The sequence below is a fragment of the Mustela nivalis genome, assembly GCF_964662115.1.
Source record: "Mustela nivalis genome assembly, chromosome: 8".
Taxonomy (NCBI): domain Eukaryota; kingdom Metazoa; phylum Chordata; class Mammalia; order Carnivora; family Mustelidae; genus Mustela; species Mustela nivalis.
In genome coordinates, this window is record NC_139027.1 from 84,551,539 (window position 1) to 84,576,938 (window position 25,400).

General features: G+C 42.6%; 1 protein-coding gene across 4 annotated transcripts in view; it reads right to left on the bottom strand.

Moving 5' to 3' along the window:
- Positions 1 to 8,036, bottom strand: part of FHL2 (four and a half LIM domains 2) — a 67,812-nt gene extending 59,776 nt beyond the window's left edge. For 2 of the 4 annotated variants that reach the window (XM_082743800.1, XM_082743797.1), the window contains exon 1: positions 7,659 to 7,764. The gene's annotated coding sequence lies outside the window, so the exon portion shown is untranslated. Of the gene's footprint in view, positions 1 to 7,658 lie in introns of all 4 variants that reach the window. The other 2 variants (XM_082743798.1, XM_082743795.1) reach the window with 2 other exon arrangements.
- Positions 8,037 to 25,400: the final 17,364 nt, after the last annotated feature.

Sequence of the window (25,400 nt, forward strand, 5' to 3'; positions counted from 1 at the left end):
CTATGGAGACTCCATCCTTTAACACACACTAATGAAGCACCTACTGTATACCACCTACTGTTACAGATGATGGGGCTACCTCAGGGAACAAAACAGAGCCTCTGCTTTCAATGGAGCTCTTGTGGTATTAGGGGAGAGACAAACACCAATATCCATGGCCCTTTGTGGGTGTGTATATGTGTGAGATGATAAGGGTTTTGCAATGAAAGTAAATCAGGGGCGCCTGGGTAGCTCAGTCTGTTAAGCATCTGACTTTAGGCTTAGGTCATGATCTCAGGGCCCTGGGATCGAGCCCTGTATGGAGCCCCGGGTCAGGCTCCTCAATCGGCAGGGAGTCTGCTCCTCCCTCTACCTCTGGCCCTCCCCCACTCCTCCTTTCTCTCATATACATAAAAATGCATTAAAAAGACTTTTTTTAAAAAAAGGAAAAAAAGTAAATCAGGGCAACAAGCTAGAGAGTATAAATTTTAGATGGGCTGTTCAGGGGTGACACTGGAATTGGTGGGAAGGAGGTGTGTGATTTTCTGGGAGGAGCACCTAATCCATTGGTGGCATCAGCAAGTGCAAAAGCCCTGGGGTAGGGCAGCTGCTTGGCACAGTTGTGGAAAGGCAGGGCAACTGGAGCATCCTCCATGGGGGCAAGGAAGGCAGGAGATGAGGTCAGATTTCAGGGCTCGGCTCATGCCAGGCTCTATAGGTTAAGTAGTAACAGGATTTTATTTTGATTTGGGAAGCCACCAGAGGGTTTTGGGTAGGCAAGGGATATGGCCTAATTTAAGTTACAAAAAAAGATAAATTTTAAAAAGAGGCTCGTGGTCCAAGTGAGCTCATGCTGGCCTCGGGAGCTGTCTGAGCTGCTCCTGCCGGAGGCTGGCGGAGGTTTGCAGACGTTTCCCAGGAAACAGTGAAGTGCCGCATTCGAGAGTAGAAACAGCTCAGGGCGGGCTGCCAGGATCCTGCCTGAGCTCATTCATAGCCAGACTGGAGGTTCGCTACTGAGACTTGTTAATAATGATGTCTGAAGGGTTTATCAATACTTCTATCTGAATTCGATTCTTTAACTGATGTTGAACACACCACTGTGAATTTTCAAATCTTCTGGCTTGTTGAGAATTCTCTTTTATTGAGAAGATGCTCAGTCTGCCCTCCTTGCTGCCCTTTGAGTTCTCCATCTGAGCGTATTTTAGACGTAACATTGTGAACATCTCTTCCCTCACCTGGAGGATGGCCCATCCTGGTTAATTTGAGCAACCACACATTAGCAAAACTGTTCATTGGATTTTTATATTTTCAACTTGCAGGAGTAGAGAGAGGGGTGCCTTAAAGGAGTCTGTCTCAGGCACTTTGAAAAATCTCTGGGCTTTCTTGACATTGCTTGAATATCACTCTTTTTTTCACAGAACCTAACTGGAGAGTCTCGTTGACCTCTGTTGATTTACGGATTGGAAGGGCATAATAACTGGTTTGTTATTCAGTGCAAATAAAGTCAGGATTGTAAAGTAAGGAGAAGGTTCTCTCTTCACCCACTTTTTGTTCACAAATTATATTTAAAGTGAGCAGAATTGTTGTTGTTTCCCAATAAATTAACCATGAGATTCTGAAGAAGGAACCTCATGTCTAGAATTCATTTAGCATCTCCAAACCTCTTTCCCTTCCCTCAACACACACACCAGACACTTACACACACGTGCTCTCATCACCCACACACCACGCGTACTGTGGTGAATAAGAACTTCCAAATCAAAGAATTTACTCCTTAAGGATATATTATCATTAAATATTAGTGTTTATTGCCCAATGAAAATCCCATTTAAAGAGGCATTATTTGAATCATGAGTTATGCCCTTGTGCTGTGTATCAAGGATGAAAAAGGACTATTAAACTTGTTTCCAAGCCAATATCACAGAAGGGAAAAGTACTAGCCAACAAGGAAAACTTCTGGCTCCCTTCCTATGTATCTTAACACTTCTTACTCCTGAATTAAACACTGCAATTTAGTCCAGCAAATATTTATTAGGTACCTGCTGTGTGCAAGGCACCGTGTTAGCCTTCAGGGTCTGACTAAGGAGATCAACACCTTTCCCATGTTCTTGTGCAGGTGCTGGAAATAAAGGAAGAATTTTAAAGAGAAAAATAATGGGTAAGTGGAAAGCCTTCACTCATTTTATTTTAAAGATTTTATTGATTTTCGCACGCGCGAGAGAGCTAGCTCTAGTAGGAAGGGAGAGGTGCAGAGGGAGAAGCAGGCTCCCTGATGCAGGGCTCGATCCCAGGACCCCAGGATTATGACCTGAGCTAAAGGCAGATGCTTAACCTACTGAGCCACCCAGCCTCCCCTCCCTCACTCATCTTTAAGATGAGTTTCTTTCTCTATAGCGGGGACTTTTCTAGCAATCTCGGGTGGGATTCCTGTCAGTCCTGGCTCTGTATTGCCTGGGTTCTGATCCCAGATTCCCCACCTGTTGGTTCTGAGCACTTTACTTCTCAGCACCTGGCTGTCCTCACCTCTAAGCCACAAACCAGAAGCACTCCTCCCGCAGCTGCTCCCCGGATCAAATGGGTGGTACTCACAACAAGCCAACACACAGCAAGCCCCCAACATCAGCTCCTAGCACCCCTCTAGCCCAGAGCTTCATTCTGTTTTAAGGCTGGAATTGAAATTAGTCCCAATTCAGATTCTTGGCAGAGAGGTTTGTATTTCTTTTTTTACTTTCGGGAGCCAGTATACCTCTTCCTCATTTTCTCTTAAAGATTTTATTTATTTATTTGACAGAGAGCGTGAGAGGTCACAAGCACAGGTGTAGTGGCAAGCAGAAGGAGAGGGAGAAGCAGCCTCCCCTGCTGAGCAGGGAGCCCCATTTGGGGCTCAATCCCAGAACTAGGAGATGGTGACCTGGGCTGAAGGCAGACACTTAACCTGCTGAGCCACCCAGGCGCCCCAGGACACATCTTCATTTCCTCTTACAAAATTCGGGTTTATAGAAATATTCAAAGAAAACATAAAGAAGCATTGTCCTTGAATCATTACTGTGACATCTCATTGCCCAACACACATGTTTAGCTCATCAGGGACCATAGGACACACCCTTCAGTCTGAGGGTGAATCCCATTTATTTCCATCTCCTTATCGGTGTCTACTTTCATAATTCCTTACTTCCTTTGGCTCCATACACTTGTCAGTACAAACTTTTCCCCCATATATCTTTCCTATAGGAACACCTCCCACCATTCCCACAGGGTGCGTGCCTGCCATTCAGACCACACTACACTGTCCATTGCCTATGGCCTGATGACTGCTCTTTTGTTATTCTAATGCCAACTGGAGAGTCTCCATAGCCAGACCCCTTTAATCTTGGTTGAACTTTTTGCCATGTGTAGCAGTGTTCTAAGCCAGTTTCCTTCCCTGAAAATAGGGATAATGCCTGTAGGGTGGCTGGGGATGTTATTTGAACTAATACTAGTTCCCAGAGAGAGTGTTCATTCAATAGACTGTAGCTATTGTTTTTTTATAAAGCTACCCTCTGGTTGTTTATTTATAGTTTTTTAATCAGCAGCAAAAATTACAGTGCTTTATTTTGCATGGAATTTTGCAATTAAAAAAAAAGCCCACGATTAGTCTCTGTGTAGGAATTTAGCAAACTATTTTAAATGTAGGGAAAATATTGGGGCACCTGGGTGGCTCAGTAGGTTAAAGCCTCTGCCTTCGGCTCAGGTCATGATCCCAGGGTCCTGGGATCAAGCCCCACATCGGGCTCTCTGCTCAGCGGGGAGCCTGCTTCCTCCTCTCTCTCTCTCTGCCTGCCTCTCTGCCTTCTTGTGATCTCTGTCAAATAAATTTTTAAAACATTGAAAAATATTTATAAAATGTAGGGAAAATATAAAATTACAAGTAATCTTATCCCACAGAAACAACAACTTTGTATATTTTGGTGTATTTTTTCAATACATATGTATACATGTATATTACACAGTGAAGATCCTATATTATAAATACAGCTTTGTGTTTAAAAATTAAAAATTCTTTGCAACCTTTATTTCCAATGATTATATGTATTTCAAACAATGGTTGTATCACAATTTTTTAACCACCCTGTACTCAAGCAGTTTTACTGTTTCTCATTTTAATTAGACACATATGTTGTCATATACCCCTTCGTGCCTTCCTATTAGCCAGTTTGTCTTACTACAAGGGATATGAATTAGAGAGAAATAGAATAATCAACATCCTTTTTTGTGTTCATGCTAAACCCTGAACTAACATTTTGAAATTTGCCTAGATTTATCAGCCATAACGGAGCCCAGGCCGAAAGCACTCTGGTGCCTTTTGCTTAAGGTTAAAATAGATTACCGCCCCCCTCACCTCCCTCCTCAGATACCCCTACTCATTCATGCTGATTAGACGGTCCCGGGCAAGGAAAGAAGGCTCATTTCCTAAAAACCAAAATGAAATTCTTGCACTTTCCCCTTAAAATCTAGTTATACATGCCTTCTTGGTAAAGCACATGGAGTATATTTTATGAGTAGTTGGCTTGGTATGGTTTCACTTCAGTGTAACTTTTCAGTATTACTTTTTAACTGTAACCAAACTCTTCTGTTAGAATGAATTGTTATTCCTCTTCTCTCTGTTTAAAATTTATCTTTTAAATTCAACAAAGTCCGGAATTACAAACATGTACTCAGAGTTAAAATTGATTTTTGCAAGCTTACACTTAAGATAATTAATGATATTTATGAAATACAGCTGTCAAATATCAAATTGTTCAGGACTTATGTTAGTTCCTTTTTATTTTTCATCCTTGTTTTGGTGTATTGGAGACTAAATGATAAAAGGCTGATGAATCAGTGATAATGAAAAAAATCAATAAAATAAGTTTGTGGGGGTCATGTAGGTCAAGGCACAAAGCAGTCATGTAATTTTTACTATGCAACAGATCCCGTTAATAGTGTAGAAGTTAGCAGATTGTACTTTAAAACTAGTTATATTCTGATAAAAATTGCTTATCTAAAGCTCAGTTTATGTTTTTTAACATCCCATCAGTGTTATTCCCAACTATTATGGGTCTTTTAGTATTCTGGCTAAATGAAAGAAGTTACAATGTCATATAAAGATAACTAATTTTCAAAGAATTAACGTTTGAATAAGAAGTAGATTATTACCAAATAAACTGATTTTATATATATATATATATATATATATATATATATATATATATTTCTTTCTTAATTATAATTTGTAGTTCCCCATGTAATTTGCTTTTGGATTCATCTTAAGACACAGCAATCTGGGCAATATAATGAGAATTTTTTGCCCACCCTTGTAAAGTGAGTATTAAATTAATGGTTTGTCTTAAAATCAAGGACCTCTTAGAATCAAGAAATGGTTAAACAATAAATGTAGTAAGACTACACATAATTTTGCATTTTCTTCTCTCTGTTGGTCTGTATTTTCTATGGTGAGCATGTATTTGTACAGTAAGAAAAAATAAAAGAAAATATAAACATTATGAATATAATTTCAACCTTCTTGAATGGTGTTAAAAACAAGACAACAGGGCCCAAATGGAGTCACTTACACTAAACTCTGTGTCAGCATACAGACCTGACTTCATTATAATTCTGGTCTTTTCCAGAAATGGAATTTTGAACCAGTCAGCTAGGAATCACCTGATCAGCGTTAGGTCATCTGCCTGAGAGACTCCTGCCATTCTCTAAAGGAAAGTGACCTTGCAATAACCAGTCCACTTTTTTGTCTGGTGTAACTTCCTTGTTCTTGTCCCATTCTGTCTATGAAAGTTTTCCATTTTGCACAGCACCTCAGAGCTCCTTTCTGCTGCTGGATGAAATGCTTCCCAATTCATGAATCATTGACTAGAATCAGTAATATCTTCCCTATTTACTCAGTTGAATTTTGGTTTTGTTGACAGTGGGGAGAGGACGATTTATTTATTTATTTTAAGATTTTATTTATCTGTCAGAGAAAGAGAGAGAGAGCACAAGCAGGGGGAGAAGGAGAAGGAGAAGCAGGCTCCGCACTGAGCAGAGATCCCAGGACCCCTGGGATCATGACCTGAGCTGGAGGCAGACGCCTAACTGACTGAGCCACCCTGTACTCTGGGAGAGGACAATTTAAACTCAGTTTCATGGCCACCTATTTTAAATATGAAATATTTTAGATACCAGTAGATAGTGTGTTAAGAGTTATGAGATTACAGAGAGAACTATGACATGGTTTAGCCTCAGGGATCTGGAACCAATGGAGAGCTCTGGAAGCCCTAAATGGGGCGATGAACTCTAATAGTGCAAATGTATTAAAAAATAGGTGAGATTGAAGGAGCAGTCAGGGAATCTTTTAGGAGAGATGATGCAACTCTTCGTGGAGGTTATACATTGAAATATTTTCTTAATATTAGACAAGACAAGACAAACATCATCATGTGAGTTGAGGAGTGGGCTCCTTCATTAAAAACAAAAACACCGGGTGCCTGGGGGGCTCAGTGGTTAAGCCTCTGCCTTCAGCTCGGGTCATAACCTCAGAGTCCTGGGACCAAACCCCTCACTGGGCTCTCTGCTCAGAGGGAGCCTGCCCCCTCTTCTCCTCTGCCTGCCTCTCTGCCTGCTTGTGATCTCTCTCTGTGTCAAATAAAAAAAATTTAAAAAAATTTTAAAAACTCCTGTAAGATTGGGTGGGGCTCAAAATGTAATATATTTGGTGATAGCACAGGGTATGAACCTAGCAATAAAACAAAATTCAAATAACATTCCTCAAGAAACAAACAGAATAAGAACAAACCTATAAGAACAAGTACGTGATAAAACGACATCAATCAAGCCAATAACGCAGGTGTTGATACTATCTTTTGACCTCAGAATTATATAAAGATAACTGATCTATTTTATATATATATATTTATTAGATTGGACCTGATATGGTGCCTTGCAGAGAGTAGGTCTAGAGGACGTTCTTATGGATGATACCTATTATCGTAACACGTCATCCTATCGGAATTAATGGTATTATGCAATTGGCCCTACAATTACTCAGTCCTGTGCCTTTGCTCATATCCTGCTCTAGAAATTAGTAAACTATTAATGCATTTCCTTTAAACACACAACATCTATCCGTCCTTTTGAACCATGAGCCGGAACGAGTCATCTTGTAGAAACATACTTTCCCAGCACAAGCAGACCCGCCAGTAATTTGTCTTCTTACCCCCAGGTCATCCAGAAATTCTGTCAGGGAGCAAAAGCTCCCAAGCACTGTGGTTTCCCACCTTCCAATGTTCTTTTTATAATTTTTTTCCTCCTAAAAACGAAGCTTTCTGGGGTTCACAACTCAGTATCAATGCTGATTCGCACTCAGAGAGGGTCAGGTGAACAAAGGGTACTCTCCAGGTGCTTCCTATTCCCGGAGGCACCTGTTGTAGCATTGCAGAGGGCAGGTTCTATCACCACCCGCCCCCCACCCCCCACCCCGAAGCCATGGGGCAGGAACTGACTGCAGCAGGAGCCCCCTGCCTGGGCCACCTGGGTCTGTGCTTGGGGTCTGCAAGTCCACAGTGCCAGAGAGCTCCCTCCCAGGGTACAAAGGCTGACAGCTGGCCTCGAAGCCCATGCAGATGCAGGGAAGGAAGGTTGGCCAGAGAAAGGAGGAAGCTTACCTGTCCTGTCTTCTGCCCTCCAGCCGGACCAAAGAGGACAGCGGCAGTGCAGGGCCAAGCACTCTGTGTATGCAGCTGCTGGCCAGCTGCCGCCTCTTGTCAGCAGGGCTATAAATAAGGTGCTGTCCAGAGCTCTGGAGATAAGAACCCAGCCCCTTGCTCCCGAGAGCCTTTTAAGGTATCCAAATTAAAGGAGCCTCGGCCCCCAGATGGGTAGGGGCTGCCAGCTCCCCGTGTGGCCTGCCTGCCTCAAGGGCACCGCAGGCCTCACACATATTCCAGCTTCCCCTCAGCAGGGGAGGCGAAAACCACAGCGCTGGGAAGGGATCTCACTTGATCACACGAGTGGCAGAGCCTCTGGGCGGGCCGCCCATGGCTTCACTGCAGGGAGCCCCTCAGATTAGGAGGCTGGCACTGAGGCACAGAAAGGGGAGGAACCTTCCCCCAGGCCCACACAGGGCCTCTGTGGTGTGGTGTGCATTTTCAAAACAGCCTCTTGGAAGGAGCACGCTGACCTACCCAGGCTTCAGGGCATTTGTTTGGGTGAAAAAGATACCAGGGAAGATTCTAAGGGATTGGCTGCATGCTGGACATCAGGGAAGCTGGGAGTGGAATGGACTTGGAGGTGCCCATTCTCCCCGCTCATGCATGATTGCGGGGATTTGGGGGCTACAAATCACAGAACTCTTATGGAGCTTTTTAGAACCATATGCTTGGGTGCCTGTGTGGCTCAGTTGTTAAGTGTCTGCCTTTGGCTCGGGTCATGATCCCAGAGTCCCAGAATCAAGCCCCGAGTCGGGCTCCCTGCTCAGTGGGGAGTCTGCTTCTCCCTCTGCCCTTCACCCTGCTTGTGCTCTCTCTCAAATAAATAAAATATTTAAAAAATTAATAAAACCATATGCTAGAAGAGGAGATAGAAGACTAATTTGGGGGAGCTGCCATTCCTGATTTCTTGGTCCTGTTGCCAAAAACTCAGAGAGCCAAACCAAAGGACATATGCATCTGGAACAAATATTTTGATTCAATTCAGCAAATAGGCATTGAGTCTTCCTCTCAGGAAGCAGGAACTGGAAGTCATGGAAAGAAGATGGGAGAACCCCAGATGGCCTGAGAGTTCTAGGAGCTGTCTCTGGCCACCAGCCTGGGTGAGGGCATCCCACCAGTGCCAGCATCTCAGCTCCCTGGTCCCTGCTTACAGGGATTTTTGCACATAGGGTCATGAAAGCTCATTCATCCATCAAGACTATTTAATCAATCTCTCTCTCTCTCTCAAAAAAATAAATATTCATTGAGGCTTTCGTGTTCCAAGCCCCATGGCTAGATCAGAGAGCCTCAGCTCTGAACAAAATAGAAGAACCTTGAGGAGCTTGCAGTCTCTCATGTGCTGTATTCACACATCATGTGAGCCTAAACCCTTCACCTTGAATCTAGAACATCTTTCCCTCCTGGTCACTGTAGATGACATTTCCTGTGCTGCCCCACAGTCATCGTCACCAGTGTTCCTTGCTTCATGTTAGACAACTTGATTTTTCTGTGAAGCTGGTTCTGCTACTCTTGGAGCCTACTACTTTGTAAGTGGGATGGGCCCTGCTGCTGAGCCTGGCACTGTGGAGACTGGAACATGTGTGCCTCTCATGTGAGCAAGGCCAGTGAGGCCCACCTAGCCTGATTGCAGTGGGAACCGCCTTTTCCTCTTCACCCTTCCTGGGGTGGGAGGGCACGGGATGCCGATGCTATTTCTTTTTCACCCCCCATAGATTTTTCCCTTGTTGGATTAGTTGATTCTGTGACAGAGGAAGATGAGCTAATCAGGGAGCCAGAGAAGGACGAGGAGATCAGGAGAGGAAGAAGCAGGTCAGGAGAGGCAGAAGTCTGGAGAGAACAGTTTCTGGAAAGAGGGCACAGAACAGCATCAACTCTTGTAGTTGGGAAGAGCAAGGGGGAACGACCGTGTTTCTCCACCCTGAGATTCCACCCTGAGAAGCCCTCAGATGCCAACTCAGTGTGTCAGGGGTGCAGCGGAGAGTGGTTTAGGAAATGTGTTGCCTCCAAAGTGTTTATCTACAGAAGCAAGGCTGATGAGCCCGATACGGGCTGCCGTGTCCTTGTTTTCAAATGAATACTTTTCGTGTTCTAACTACTCCATTTGCTATCACTGAAATCTCTACATAAACATTCCGTCTGCACTTCCCAGAATCATAAACAGGCAAGAAAGGCTGCAGAAATGTCCCATGGTATAAATACATCTGCAAACTGCTCTGCAAAGTTTCAACCTGAAAAATAGCATCACCATTTGTTGAAGTGACAGAGTCCAGGCCTCTCTTCGTTCTGAACCTGGCTTATGCTGAACAAGTTTGGATGTTGAAAGAAACCCAGTTACCCAGTCAGAAAGCGAACGCAGCAGCGACTGGGGTCTCAGGGCACCGTCAGCTCGCAGTGGTACAAGAAGAAAGTGGGGACGGTGAACCAGCCTGCGCTCTTCTCAGCGAAGATCCCCTGGATCCAGCCCATCACTCTGCTTCAAGACACATGACAAAAATACACACAGAACGCAGCGGAACAGTGTGCCGGGAGGCAGGCTGGCATTGCCCCCACACTTCAGATACCATGTGCTTGCTTTCTCTCCCCCAAGTTCCTAGCAGGTTTGCTCTTGGCATTTTTATCCCATGGTGCACATTGTTGAGAACAGCTTGGCCATTCTTTGCCTAAAAGTTACCTGTGCTCTGGTGGGGATGGACATTTTCAAGCAAAGGGGCAAAACTTTAACCAGTGACAGGTCGAGTTTTAATTAGAAGGTGAAGGAGAATTGGAGGGCCTTCTGAGCCCCACATCTATACATGAAGCCACGCCCAGTGGTGCTCTATTTATTGCTTTAGGTAATGGGCTGTTATCCAGTCAGCAAGCCTATGATTCTAGAACCGTCTAGATGGCTGATGTGAGCAAGTATCAAAGGGCTTCTTTGTTCTCTGGCTTCGGCTTGGGTTTGACTAATAGAAGGAACCAGCAAGACATCAGAAGACAGGACAGGGAGGTCAGGTCCTCAGTGCTTGAATCTTCCCCACAGGGATGCTGAGGAAAGGCCATAGCACCTGCTGGGGCTCTTTCTGGGCTCTGGTAACAGTTTCTTCTCCTTGACCTAAGGATGAAGGGCATCATGACTTCCCACCATTGCCGGCTCCAAGGTTCTGCACCATCTCTCAGTGGCTTTCCTAAATGCTGCCCATACCTTGGTAAATAGTTCCTTTGTTAAAACTCTCCTCCAGTTACCTTGGTTGGATGTGGCATCTCTTTCTGCCTGAGTCCCCAGTGGGTCCCCAACACGTGCAGAGGGAAAAGATAAAATTCTTCGAAAGCCATTGGAGACAGAGACTTAGTTCCATGTCCTACCCCTAGCCCTTACCCCATGGAGCTGTGAATAGAAGGAGGGTGGGGGTGGGTTCTCTGAGGTGGGGGGGCCTCTGTGCTGCTGCCACCAAAGTGGCCAAGAGATTGCCTGTCATGATAGGATTGTCTGGCACTCCCTGAGTGGGCCACAGAAGCCTCCAGATTCTCATAAAGTGGAAACTAAACAGCACAAAGGAAGTGAGGAAAAGAATCATTTGTCTCCCGTTCCCTCACTCCATTCCCAGATGACTAATGTGCTATTAATGTTATTAATGCGGTGTCAGTCTAAGTGTGACCAGCTCTCCTGGTCCCAATCTACAGAACTACTGAAGTGGGTCTGCCTTCCTTGGGATCCGGGGTAGTATCACCTTCTTTCAAAAGGCCAAAGTGTCCCATCAATTGTAAAACAAGATTGTTTTATGAGTCACTCAAAGCACGATGACCCTTTGGACTCATACTGGACTTCCAAAGGTTATTTTGAAATGTCCCAATGCTGGGATTTATGGATGCAAGTTCCAGGGGAAAACCACTAGATTAAGAAAAACAAAGAAACAAAAAATATATATATGTGTGCGTGTGTGCATGTGTGTGTGTGTGTCTGTGTGTGTGTGTATCTCCCTGTAGGGACAATATCTATATTGTTCCAACAGGGCTTTATATTAACATATAATGTATTATTAGCCCTGGGGGTACAGGTCTGTGATTCATCAGTCTTACACAATTCACAGCACTCACCAAAGCATATACCCTCCCCCATGTCCCTCACCCAGTCACCCTATCCCTCCTCCCCACACCCCAATAACCCTCAGTTTGTTTCCTGAGATTAAGAGTCTCTTACGGTTTGTCTCCCTTCCCAGTCCCATCTTGTTTTATTTCCCCCCTCCCCCCACAACCCTCTGCCCTGCCTTTCAAATTCCTCATATCGGAAAGATCATATGATAATTGTCTTTCCCTGACTGACTTATTTCACTTAGCATAATACCCTTTAATTCCATTCGCATAATTGCAAATGGCAAGATTTTGGTTTTTCTGATGGCTGCATAGTATTCCATTGTGTGTGTGTGTGTGTGTGTGTGTGTGTGTGTGTGTGTATACCACATCTTCTTTATCCATTCATCTGTTGATGAACCTCTAGGCTCTCTCCATAGTTGGTTATTGTGGATATTTATATATTTTTAATCTTAATTTTTTTTTACTGTAGTAAAATATACATAATATGAAATTTGCCATTTTAAGTGGACAAGGCTCACCTTATTGTGCAAACATCACCACCGTTTACTTCCAGAACTTTTGACTGAATAGTGACCTCCACCACTGCCGCCCCACCCCCACCGCCCCTTGTTCCCCTCCCCCAACACTCGCAGCCACTGTTCTTTCTGTCCCTATTCTTTCTGTTCCCGAACTCAGGACCTCATACAAACAGAATCCTATAGTGACTGCCTAGAGGGAACAAACCGATTGTTTTTTTCCTTTATATGCTCACACAGCACTTTACTTTTGACACCAGATGTGTAGGGTTTTTTCCACACCAACGAGTCCCCCAGTTCTCTGTGACACCCACCAAGTGTCCCGCAACCCAATTTAGTTCTGACTCTGTCCACCCAGATTTAATGCCAGATCCCCCAGGTTAAGGGCTCAGTGCCACCAGACTGTCCTTACTTCAGATGCCAGTCACAAGGCTGGGCTACCGACTAACTTCTGACCCTCAGTCTGTAACTCAGAAGTTCCTATGCCCTTCTCCTTGGGTTCAAGAATTTGCTAGAACAGATCACAGAAGTCGAAGAAACACTAAATGTTTATCCCTTTCTTACAAAGGATTCAACTCAGGGACAACCAGATGGAAGAGATGCACAGAGCAAGGTGTGTGGGAAGGGCACCGACCTTCATGCCCTCCCTCTCCAGGGACACCAACCTCCCAGCACCTCCTCGTGGGCATCACCCCAGAACATCCCTGAATCCCATCCTTTTGGGACTTTTCTGGAGGCTTTGTTATATGGGCACAATTGATTAAATCATGGCCCTAGGAATTCAGTCAAGGCCCAACCCCCATCTCTCCTCAGAGGCTGGGGGTGAGGCTAACAGTTTTAACCCTCTAACCACCTGGTGGGTTCCCCTGGCAACTAGCTCCTCTCCTCCCACCATCCTTAGGGGCTTTCCTCATTAACTTGAACTCAGGTGTGGTTGATAGGGGCTAGTTATGAATAAAAAAAGATGCTCCAAAGGAGCTGTTTCAGGAACTGAGGACAAAAAACTAAATTTAATAAGGGAAGATGCTCCTTTTGCTGGTATCACTTAGAAATGACAAGGGTTTTAGGGAACAAACAGCTGGGGGACAAACACAGCGACTTATTTCACATAGCATATGGTCCTCAAGATTCATCTGTGTTGTAGGCATCCCAATTTCTCTCCTTTTTAAGGCTGAATACCATTCCATTGTATGGATAGAGCACTTTTTGTCCATCGACTCATTGGTGGATGGGCATTTGGGTGGCATGAGGTAAATATTTGCTTTCTTCATTAAGTCGTCTCATACTCCTTTTATTTATTTATTTATTTATCTATCTATCTATTTGTTTATTTATTTATTTCGGGGATATGGAGAGAGAGACATTTTCAAGCAGATCCCCACTGAGCATAGAGCCGTATGTGGAACTTGATCTTAGGACCCTGAGATCATGACCTGTGCTGAAACCAATAGTCGGGGGCTTAACTGACTGAGCCACCCGCAGACTCAGATCTCATACTCTTTAGAATAAACATGCATGCATATAACTTAAGAATCAGAAGAGTTCCTGAATCAGAAGAGTCTTAAGAATCAGAAGAGTTCCGGGACACCTGGGTGGCTCAGTTGGTTAAGCTGCTGCCTTCGGCTCAGGTCATGATCCCAGGGTTCTGGACTCCATCCCACATCAGGCTCTTTGCTCGGTGGGGAGCCTGCTTCTCTCTCTTCCTCTGCCTGCCACTCTGCCTGCTTGTGTACTCTCTCTCTCTTTCTCTCTCTCTCTCTGACAAATAAATAAAATCTTTAAAAAAAAAAATCAGAAGAGTTACTACCTCTTCTGATTAGTCCCAATAGTTGGTACTAATAGTCCCAATAGTTTTGGGACTAATAGTCTCAATAGTTTTGGGACTATTTCCTACCTTAAAGTCTCCAGTACCAGTTAGGGAACAGAAATCAGTTTGTTTAAAGACACACCGTGAGGAGCATTCTCTCTAAGACTGTGCCTATGTGAGTACTGTGCAAAGGGAGGTGAGACCGCCATTTTTTTCACACCACCAGACATGGAGTGCTCTCTGGCCCCCTGCTAGACCCAGGAGCCAAACCCAGGAGGAGCCCTGGCCCCACGCTCAGGGAGCTTTCCGTGGCCTCAGCGCCCCACAGCCTGTTATCCGCATTGGTCCAGGCAAAGAGCTGGGGCTGGATGCCCAGGCCCACTCCTCAACCCTTCCCTTGCTAGCTCTGTTCTGCAGCACCTTTCTCGAGGGGCCTTTCCCAGCTCCCGTCTATGGTTGTTGCTGCTTCCAGGGGCTCAGCTTGGGGGAGGCAGGAGCTGGCTGCAGGAAGAGGTGGGGGCAGCCGGCTGCAGGGGGAGCTGGCTGCAGGAAGGGAGAGCAGGTGTTTCTCCCCCATGCCTGTGGCCCTGTCTCAGGCAGCAGCTGCAGCTCTTGTTCTCCGTCCCAGCGTCCGCAGGTCCTAGCGTCCCCTGCTCCCAGGCGCCATCTTGCTGCGCCTTGCTGCCCCCAGCGTCCTCTTCCCCCCATCCCAGTCCAGTCTCAGCTCCTCCCTCGCCCTCCGCATTGTATTCCCTCTGTTGAAATTACTTAATGGAGATTCTGCTTTCCAATATAGGCCTTTTAAACTGTTTTGAGGAGGACACACGTTTTCTGCTAACTAAAGTCTCATTATATACAAATATCTGGACAAATTAACTAAAAATGTATCCCAGTCCTCTGAGCCGACCTCATTTATTTTTTCTTGTTTAAGTGAGCTCCTCCTCCTCCAAGACAGGAGAGAGACGCTTTGATAAGGCCAGTTCCTTCCTTAGCCCTCATCAATGACTAGTACCTTGTGGGAGGAATTAGCTAAATGTATCCCAAATGTATTTGGGATACATTGGGAGGTGGGACCATGTATCTGGAAGGAGCAAGAGTATGTTGAGTTGGAAAAAGCTGCTCAGGTGGTTCTAATGAATCTTTGCTGCCACATTCAAGTTCTCCATCAGAGAACTACTCTCAAAGGCATTTAAAACAATCCTCCTTTAAGAAGAAACCATACAGCAGAATCCCGCATGTTCCTTTATCTTGAACTGCTGTAGGTACATTACTGAAGCCTTAATGTATCCAATAGCAACATAATTTGAGTGTTTTGTTCCTTCCGTTGTTTGTTCATTCATGCATTCATTCATTCCACAAATTCATTCCGATTTCTATATCATTACACATGACCCTCCGCACTCAATTTGCACAGTGGCTTCTTAGATTCTAAATCTGTTTTTGCCATATTAAGGAGAAATTTCCAGATGAAATCCATATTTAGTAATTCATTCCTGACACCCACCCCCACCCCCGACTGACTTGGAATCACCTTTTCTCTTTTTTTCTCTTGTTTTCTCTTTATTCACTCTTTCTCACTTTGGTGGAGTAGCCGAAACAGTTTACCAAGAAGCAAAGAGCTTTGAACTGGCAGCTTTAAAGTCCCAGGAGGGCTAACCTTTCAGACTGCCGTCTTGGACATCAGCTTGTGCTCAGCACATGTGCGTGGTTCGAGACGTGTGGACCCAAGTGGAAAAGAAGTCTTGGAAACACAGCTCAACAGCTGTTGCTCTGTTAACTGATGTTTATTTTCTGAGACCATGTAGCAGTCACTCTTGGCATCTGTGACCCCAGGCCCTGGCACCGGCCTGGACAAGCCCTGATGGCGGGCTTCTAGAACTATGGCAAGAGGAATAGGTTTATTTTGATCTGCTTAGCACTATGAAGAGAATTTACGAACTGGAGTGGAGACTAGTTCAAGAGGCAAGGAAGAGAATGAATGGTGAGTTACCAAGCAAAATATACAGTTTTTGAATTTGAAAGCTGGATGTCCAACTAATTGTTGGGTGCTGAAACTCATCCAGGGGGTCTCTGTTCATACTATCGAGATAAGGGAACACATGAAAAATTGAAACTGTAGAAGAAAACATTGAGTGGCAGAAAACACTATATATGGAGGTTGAAAGGTAAACACCAACTGAAGGAAATATTTATAATTGGTATGACAAAGTACTGATATCCTTAAAAGAGACTTTGAATAGATTAATATGATAAAGCATAAACAGTCCAATAGGAGAGTGGGTCAACTCCATAAAGCTGGTAATGGACCACGCAACAACGAAGGGAGAGCCAATAGTATTATTAAATTGTGCCTGAACTCACTCCTCAAAGAGAAATGCAAATAAAACTCAAATGGATATGTCATGCTTCTCTATTAGATTGGAAAAAATCAAAAGTTCATCCTACTTAGGGCACCTGGCTGGCTCAGTTGGTGGAGAGTGAGACTCTTGAGCTCAAGCTTGTGAGTTCGAGCCCCACACTGGGGGGAGAGTTTCCTTAAAAATAAAATCTTAAAAAAAAAAAAAGTTGGGGGCAACTGGGTGGCTCAGTCATTAAGTGTCTACCTTTGGCTCTGGTCATGTTTCCAGGGTCCTGGGATCGAGTCCTGCATTGGGCTCTCTGCTCAGCGGGGAGTCTGCTTCTCCCTCTCCAACTCCCCCTGCTTTTGTTCCCTCTCTCTCTGTCAAATAAATAAATAAATAAATAAATATCTTTTAAAAAAAAGTTGGCGTGACTCGGTGTCAATGGCACAAGAATGAAATGGCAAACCCTGTGCATTGTGGGTGGGAGTAGAAATCAGGTCAGAGTTCTGGAAAGCAGTTTAACAATGTTAAGCTGTAACATGAGAAGCCATTTAGTGTAGGTAGTCTTTTTCTACTGCTCTGTTCTAAGGAGATGTTGGATCATTTTGAAAAGATTTTGATGCAAGGATTTTCATCATAGACTTAACCCACAGTAGAAAAAAGTAGGAACAACCTAAAAAGGCTCATGAAGAGTTTTTACTTAAATGAATTACTACACATCAACAAAGTAACACCTCAAACACAATTCAGTTCTTTTTTTTCAAAGATACTATTTTTATTATTTATTTGGGAGAGGAAGTGAGAGAGAGAGAGCATGAGAAGGGGCAGGGTTAGAGGGTGAAGCAGACTCCCCACTGAGCTGGGAGCCTGACGTGGGATTTGATCCTAGGACTCCAGGACCATGACAGGAGATGAAGACAGCTGCCCAACTACTGAACCACCAGAGGCCCCCACAATTCAGTTCTTAAGATGGAAATAGAGCTATATATACTGACTCCGTATAATATCGGCAACATATATGAAATTAAAAAAGCATATTCTAAAATACCATGAAAATCAAGATTCTGCTGATGTAACAGTGTCTTCTCTGCTGTGTGTTTCCATGTGTCCAGTGGAGACAGCTGTCCACAGATGGGTCCAGTAGAATGGGAGCATTCAATCCAGTGGATTTTCTGTAGAAGATGGAAAACTGGGTAGTTTTTGTTTTATGCTTTATACTTTTCTGGGTTTTAATTTTTTTATAATGAGCCCATATACTTTTTGATCAGAAAAAATGGGAAGTTATTTTAATCAAATAATAAATCCTCATAGAGAGTCAATGGCTGGATTAGAATACAACATCTACTTCCTGGATTCTCTGTCCAATCTTTTCCCCATATTCTTGCACTGCTGCGTCACCTTCCATTGACAACCCAAAACCTTAGTTCTGCTTCTGAGTGATTAGTATGGTGGGAGGTAAAGTATGCTACACTAGAAACTTCTGGAGCTCCCATGATGAAAAACAGGATGAATTGGTGCCAGTTTATGCCAGTCATCAGTTTATGAAAAATTTCCCCATCCTCTTCTGAACACCATCATATCAACAATGACAACATGGCAAAAGTATCTGCTGTCCAAGTGCACACATTATTCCCAGCTCAACATTCTGCTTTCACAGAAGTACCAAGCTAATAATTGGAGAGTGCCGCCATCTTCCTTGACATCAGCCAAAAAAATATTTACAATCCTATTGCCCAGCACCCAGCTTTCCCTTAATGATCTGTGTTCAAGCATCCAGGTGCCCACATTTTAAAAACTGAATTTTTTTAAGAAAAAAAATTCACAATTGTTGTATTCTGCGTCATGTGGCAACCTCCCTGATGCCCGATTCCAATTCTTTTTTTGAGTCTTTTTTTGAATTGAACAACTAGGATTCCCAAAGACAGAATTCACCAGGATTTGTGCAGGAATGATGTTAAAGGTTTGCTGCACTAATGGTAATGGCTGTGCAACCAAGAAAGAAGTGTGTCCCTAGGCTCCTGTTGTGTTACCGCTAGTTGCCCAGCTGATTGGATGAGGGGGCAGTCAGAAGATTCTGGAGGAGCTCCTAAGCATCTGAAGGCAGTAGGGAGACACTTGGAGAGCTACCAAATTTGCTATCACCAATGGATAAGGAATTTCAGTATTTTAACAACCAGATGGCACGCCTTGATTTTGTGTTTGGATGCTGTTTTCCATCTTACTGTCATAATTGTACAGTCACCAGGCTTGCATTTTAAAAATGAAGACTGCATTTCTTTTTTTTCTTTTTAAAGATTTATTTATTTATCTGAAAAAGAGAAGGAGGGAGAGGCAGAGGGAGAGAGAGAACTCCAAGCAGACTCCACACTGAGTGCAAAGCCTGATGTAGGGCTCGATCTCATGGTCCTGAGCTCAGGACCTGAGCTAAAACCAAGAGTTGGATGCTTAACCAACTGCGTCACCCAGGCATCCTGAAAACCGTATTTCTCATTCAGATTTTTCATGAGTCCTCAGTAGGGAATCTAGTCAAGTAGAATGAGTATTTGGATCATTTCAGATAGTGTGAGTCAAATGCATCTCAGCAACCTGGATCATTAATTGGAAACTTGGAACCACTTCTTCTAATTGTGGTCACTAATCTTAACACACCATATATTTGCTTTACGTTTCAAAACATCGAAACCTATAAGCTCATGACATTAGGCTGGGACTGAAAGAAGTCAGACAGTGGGTAGGCAAGTGTTTTAAAAACAACTGAATCTATGATCCATAACCCTGACACATGATCTGATCTCCAACATCCCCAAAGATCATGGATTGCTGGACATGGGGAGGGTATGTGCTTTGGTGAGTGCTGTGAAGTGTGTAAACCTGGTGATTCACAGACCTGTACCCCTGGGGATAAAAATATATGTTTATAAAAAATAAAAAATTTAAATTAGAAAAAAAAAAGATCATGGATTGAACAAAAGAAGTTTCTATTAAGAAATGTCTGTCTTTATTTGTTCAACCTATTATTCCATGTTGGTATCCTGTTTCATTCATTTCCTTTTAAAATTGTGAATCCTTACTTCATCCCCACCCCAGCTTTATTAATATATAATTAACATACATACATTGTGTATGTTTAAGGTATACAATGTGATGATTTGATATAATGTAAAATGATGACCACAGTAAGATCAGTTACCCATCCATCACCTCACATGACTGTCTTTTCTGTGTATGGTAAGAATACTTATGATCCATTCTAATAGCAATTTTCCAATATGAAATATAGTATTGTTAACTATAGTGGCCATGTTGAACATTAGATCCCCAGAACTTATTTGCCTTATAACTGGAAGTTTTTACCCTTTGACCAGCATCTCCCCACTTCCCCCTGCCTGTTGGCAACCATCAATTTATCTCCTCTCTGTTTCTCTGTTTCTATGAGTTTAGCTTTTTTAGATTCCACATTAAAGTGATTTCATGCAGTATCTGTCTTTCTCTCTCTGACTTATTTCATTTAGTGTAATACCCTCAAGGATCATTTATGTTGATTTTCTTTATCCATTCATTCACTGATGGACACTTAAGTTGTTTCCATGTGCTGGCTGTTATGAATAATGCTGCAATGAACATGGGAATGCGGGTGTCAACTTGAGAAAATGATTTCATTTCTTCAAAGCCTTTATAAGTTAATTTTTAAAAAGATTTTACTCATTTGACACACAGAGAGATTTTAAGTAGGCAGAGAGCCAGACAGGGAGGAGGGAAGCAGGCTCCCCACCAAGCGGACAGCCCGATGCAGGGCTCAATCCCAGGACCCTGAGTATGACTTGAGCCGAAGGCAGATGATTAACCCACTGAGCCGCCCAGGTGCCCCTAGAAGTTAATTTTTGTGAGTAGTGTAAGTTAGGGGTCCAGTTTCATTCTTCTGCATGCAAATATCCATTTTTCCCAGTACCATTTACTGAAGAGATATTTTTTCCCCATTGAGCGTTCTTTGCTCCCTTGTCAAATACTAGCCAACTGTATATACATGGGTTTATTTCTTGGCTCTCAGTTCTATTTCATTGTTCTATGACTCTGTTTTTATTGTCAGTACGGTACTGTTTTAATTACTTTCACTTTGTAATACAATTTAAAACCAGGAAGTATGATGCCTCTAGCTTTTTTCTCATGGTTCCTTTGGCTATTAGAAGGTGTTTGTGGTTTCATACTAATTTTACAATTTTTTTTCTACTTCTGTGAAAAATAACATAAGTATTTTAATAAGGATCGCACTGAATTTAGAGATAACTTTGGGTGGTATAGACATTTTACCAACACCAATTCTTTCTATCCATGACCACAGGATACTTTTCCTTTTATTTCTGTCTTCAATTTCTTCCATCAATGTCATAAAGTTTTCAGTGTATAGATCTTTAATTTCCTTGTTTGAAATTATTCTGAGTTATTACTGTTTTTGATGCTATTGTAAATGTGAGTGTCTTATTTCTTTCTCAGAGAGTTTGCATATAGAAACTCAACATAGTTTGGGATGTCCTGGCCAGACCAATTGGGCAAAAAAAAAAAAAAAAAAAAAAAAAAAAAAAAAAAAAAAAGAAAGGCATTCAAATTGGAGAGGAAGAAATAAAATTGCCTCTGTTTGCAGATGTCAGGATCTTAGAGAAAATCCTAAAAATTCCATCAAAAATCTGGTAGAACTAATAAAGACATTCAGTCAAGCTGCAGGATACAAAATCAACTTAAAAAATGAGTTGTATTTCTTCACTTCATTTTTATTCTCCTATCTTCAGACAGCTATCATAAGGGCCACTCACCCTTTTCCTATATTTCCATTCTTGACATTTCCAGCAAGGGTGTTTATCTTCAGGGCAGGGTCATCGGCAAGACACACAGGAGGTGAAAAGTTGCCAAGCACCAGGGAAAGACTCTCAGGACTTCCAGGAAACAAATGTTAATAATGAAGCATTGGTGTGGATGATTTTCCTTGGATTCCTCTCCAAGCCTTGCCTGACCTTTTCGATAACTGCCTCAGAGGACAGAGATCTGGCTGTTAGCCATACCAGAAAGAGGAGGTAAGAGGACAGGAATTAGATTCTTTGAGGACTGGAGAACAAAATCCTCCCTGGGATTACAAAGTTCGAACTACCTGGGGATAGTCCTGGGCCCCAGGTCACACAGTCACATTCCTCTTTCCTAAGATTGGAGTAATTGTGCTAAAATTTTAAAGTCAGGCTTTGGCCCTTTTGTGGAATCAAGGGAAAGGCATGTTGGATTCATGGATATATGGCAATGGATAGAAAAAGTTTTATGTGTTGTAGGTGTATGCATGTACTTTCGTGTGTGTGTGTGTGTATACATGTGTCTAAGCACACACACCTCCAGAGTACAAAGGAATGCTCAAGATTTAAGTATAAACCCTTTCCTAAGTGTGTTGTTAGCACACATAAAAAGAGCATTTTGACCAAAATCACTTTCCATGAACCTACCACCCAAGGGATTCTGGCAGGAAAATACACTTGCTGGAGGAGCCTCAGAATCTTCCAGGACTGAGCTGAGGACAGTGTATCCTGTCCTAGCTCAGAGAGGAGCTTTAGAGGAAGGAGCTACCCAGTCAGCTGGATTGTTAAAGAAGGGTAAGGTTAGATTCAAGACTTTACGTCTATGGTAACCACTCAATTAGAGGCACAAAGATTTCCAATTAAATCACAATACTTAAGGGAGAAAAGGGCCATTAGGAGACAGGCTTGATGGGCTGTGTATCTGATGATCTAGCTGCCTTCTCTTAGTCATGCTTTTTACATTCTCCAAAGACACCATGAAAGGTGAAAAGAGGGTTAAGTGTTTTTGACAAGGATCTGTGTATCTACACAGGAAAATTGTTAATCTGAGTTTTTAGGTACAGAGGTCTTGAGTAATAGTAACATGTTAACAGAATTGTGGCACTGTTGGGCAAGGAGAGTATTGAGCTGGCCAGCATGCAAGATCTAACTAAGGGAATGGTCTCCATCAGGCAATACATATTATGTATAATATATTGATCATTTAATATATGTAATATATTTATGTATATAGAGATTATTATAATGTACATAATTATGTATACAATTATTTATATGCTATACATGTATGCATATTATATATAAGATATAATTATGTATGTGTGTGTGTGTGTGTGTGTGTGTGTAATAATCGAGATAATTATAAACTTGTTTGGGAGTTTCATGTATGCACACTTTTGAACCAGAGGGAACAGAACAATTTTGTCAAACTCAGAAGCCTCTTTAATCATGTTGGGAGCTGGCATGAAGCCACACTTGAACTTTGGAGATAATAAAATTTATTTACCCTTAGTAAAATATGATTTCCTGTGTAGGGGCCTGAGAGGCGGGAAGACTTTTAAAAGAAGCTTATTAAAATCTCAGAAAGTTTCTTGGACATTAAAAAAAAAAGTTGGCTGTATTAAGTACAAATGTACTAGAAACATAGAGGTTATATTTCACCTAAAGTACACTTGAATTAAGTGCAGGAAGGGAGAGATTTGGTTTTGCTGAACAAAAATAGTTGAAAAATAATTGGTGACATTTGACAAAATCAAGATGTTACTATATTTTGTCAACTTCCCCTTGAACTGAGTTTCTTCCCTATGTAAGAACAGAGGCCTTAATCTCTAAGTCACTTTATAGTGACTTATGAAAACATGGAAGGTTTAAAGGCACCACAAATTCACCGGTGAGACTCTCCAGACACACAGGATGTGACCTTGGCATTGACGGACTCTTCAGCATTTGTCTGGTACTGCAGTGAAGACATTTTAACAGAGGCACAGAGAACTGACCCTTTACCCAGCGTGGTGAGGGGTGGGTGGTGAGAAGAGGTTAGCAGTCATTTGGGGCTGGACCTCCACCATCAGGAGGGGAACTGTGGACTTAAATCCCAAGAGGAGAAATGGAGGGGTAGAGGGGAGAAGCACCAAGAAAGGATGTGGGGGAGGAAGTGGGAGTAGAAGAGGAGAGGATGGGGAGAGAACAGAGGGAGGGAGCTGAGGGAGTAAGAAAAAGAAATGGAAGATGTACAGCCAGGAGGAAGTGGGACCAGAGCCATCTCTTCCTGATTTACAAGGTAGCCATAAAATGAAATGTATCAAGAAAATTCTATTAAACTCCGCAACTGTTAACTTAGCAAGAAGACGAGGCTGCTTGTCAAAGAAGAAATCAAAAAGATAAAGGAGATAGTGAAGCTTTCTAACTAAGGATATGGTTAAGGACTAACCCAACAGGTCCTCCTTTCTCCACACACCCTTGTGCGGTTTTGTACTGTGTCAAAAAACAGAGCAGCAATTTAGTAAGAGTATATATTATGACACACATACTCTGAAAATGCACAGTATTTTACCCTGTGTTTTCACCATCGTGGGGTTTTGTCCTAAAAAATCATGAGGGAAAAGCACCCTGAATTACTATTCTATTTTGGTCTGGAATCAGCGAGACTTTGAACAAGGAGTCACCATTTGTCTTCCGTTGTGAAGAAATTCATTGGTTTTAAAACCCTTAGGGTTGGCAGGAGGTAGAGGAAGGAGATCAGATAAAAGCAAAACAACAAGATGAAAACATCTTATTTCTTTCTTTCAAAAACCAATCTCTGCAGAAAAGATTGGGCACCTAGCCATTGGTGAGTTTGAGCAGCATGGCTAGGGGTCACTTCTGTGTGCTTTACAATCCAGGATGGAAAAGCCAGCTAATCTGTAGAAAAGTAAGACTTTCTCTGTTTGGTATCAAACCACACACCTTACCATGATAAGGTGGTGCTCAGTTTTGTATTTTTTAAAAATTTTTCATTTCATTGTGGTAAGAATGTGTAATGTGTGACCTACCCTCTTAACAAATTTTTCAGTGTACAATGCAGTATTGTTGCCTAGAGGAACAATGTTGTACAGAAGATTCGAGACCTATTCATCTTGCTTGATGGTAATTTTATACCTGCTGATAAGTTAACCCCTATTCCTGGACCCTGACAACCACCATTCCGCTCACTGGTTCTATGAAGTTGACTATTTGAGCTACCTCATATAAGCAGAAGCGTGGCGTATTCATGTTTCTGTGACTGGCTTATTTCACTTAGCATAGAGTCCCCAAGGTTCAACTGTATTGTCACATGTGGCAGGAGTACCTTCTTTTTTTTAAGGCCGAGTAATATTCCATTGAATGTATGTTGTACAATTTCTTTATCCATCCACTGATGAACATTTAGATTGCTTCCACACATTGGCTATCGTAAATAGTATTGCAATGGATAGAGGAGTGCTGATATTTCTTCAAGATCTTGATTTCAATCCTTTGAATAAATACTGAGAAGTGGAATGCTGAATCATATGGTAGTTCTATTTTTGTTTGAGGATCCTCTGTGCTGTTTTCCTTGGTAGGTGTATCTACCAACAGTGTATAAGAAATCCAGTTTCTCCACGTTTCTTGCCAACACTGCGCTCTCTCTGTCTTCCTCTCTTTTTTTAAAATGCTAGTCATCCTGACAGATGTGAGGTAATATCTCATTGTGGTTTTGATTTGTACTTCCTTCATGATTAGTGACCTTAATTGTTTTTTTACATACTTATTGCTTATTTGTGTATGGTCTTTGGAAAAAAATACCTATTCAAGTCTGTGGCTCATTTCTTTTTTTGAGGGAGGGAGAGAGTGTATAAGGGGGGGGGGTAGGGAGGAGCAGAGAGAGAGAGGGAGAAAAAGAATTTTTAAGCAGGCTCCAGGCTCAGCACAAAGCCTGACATGGAGCTCCATCTCATGACCCTGAGATCATGATGTGAGGTAAAATCCAGAGTTGGATGCTTAACAGACTGAGCCTAACCAGGTGCTGCTCTGTGGCATATCTTTTTTTAATTGGATTATTTTGTTTATTTACTATTGCATTGCAGGAGTTCTTTTATATTTTGGAAATAAACCCCTTATCAGATATATGG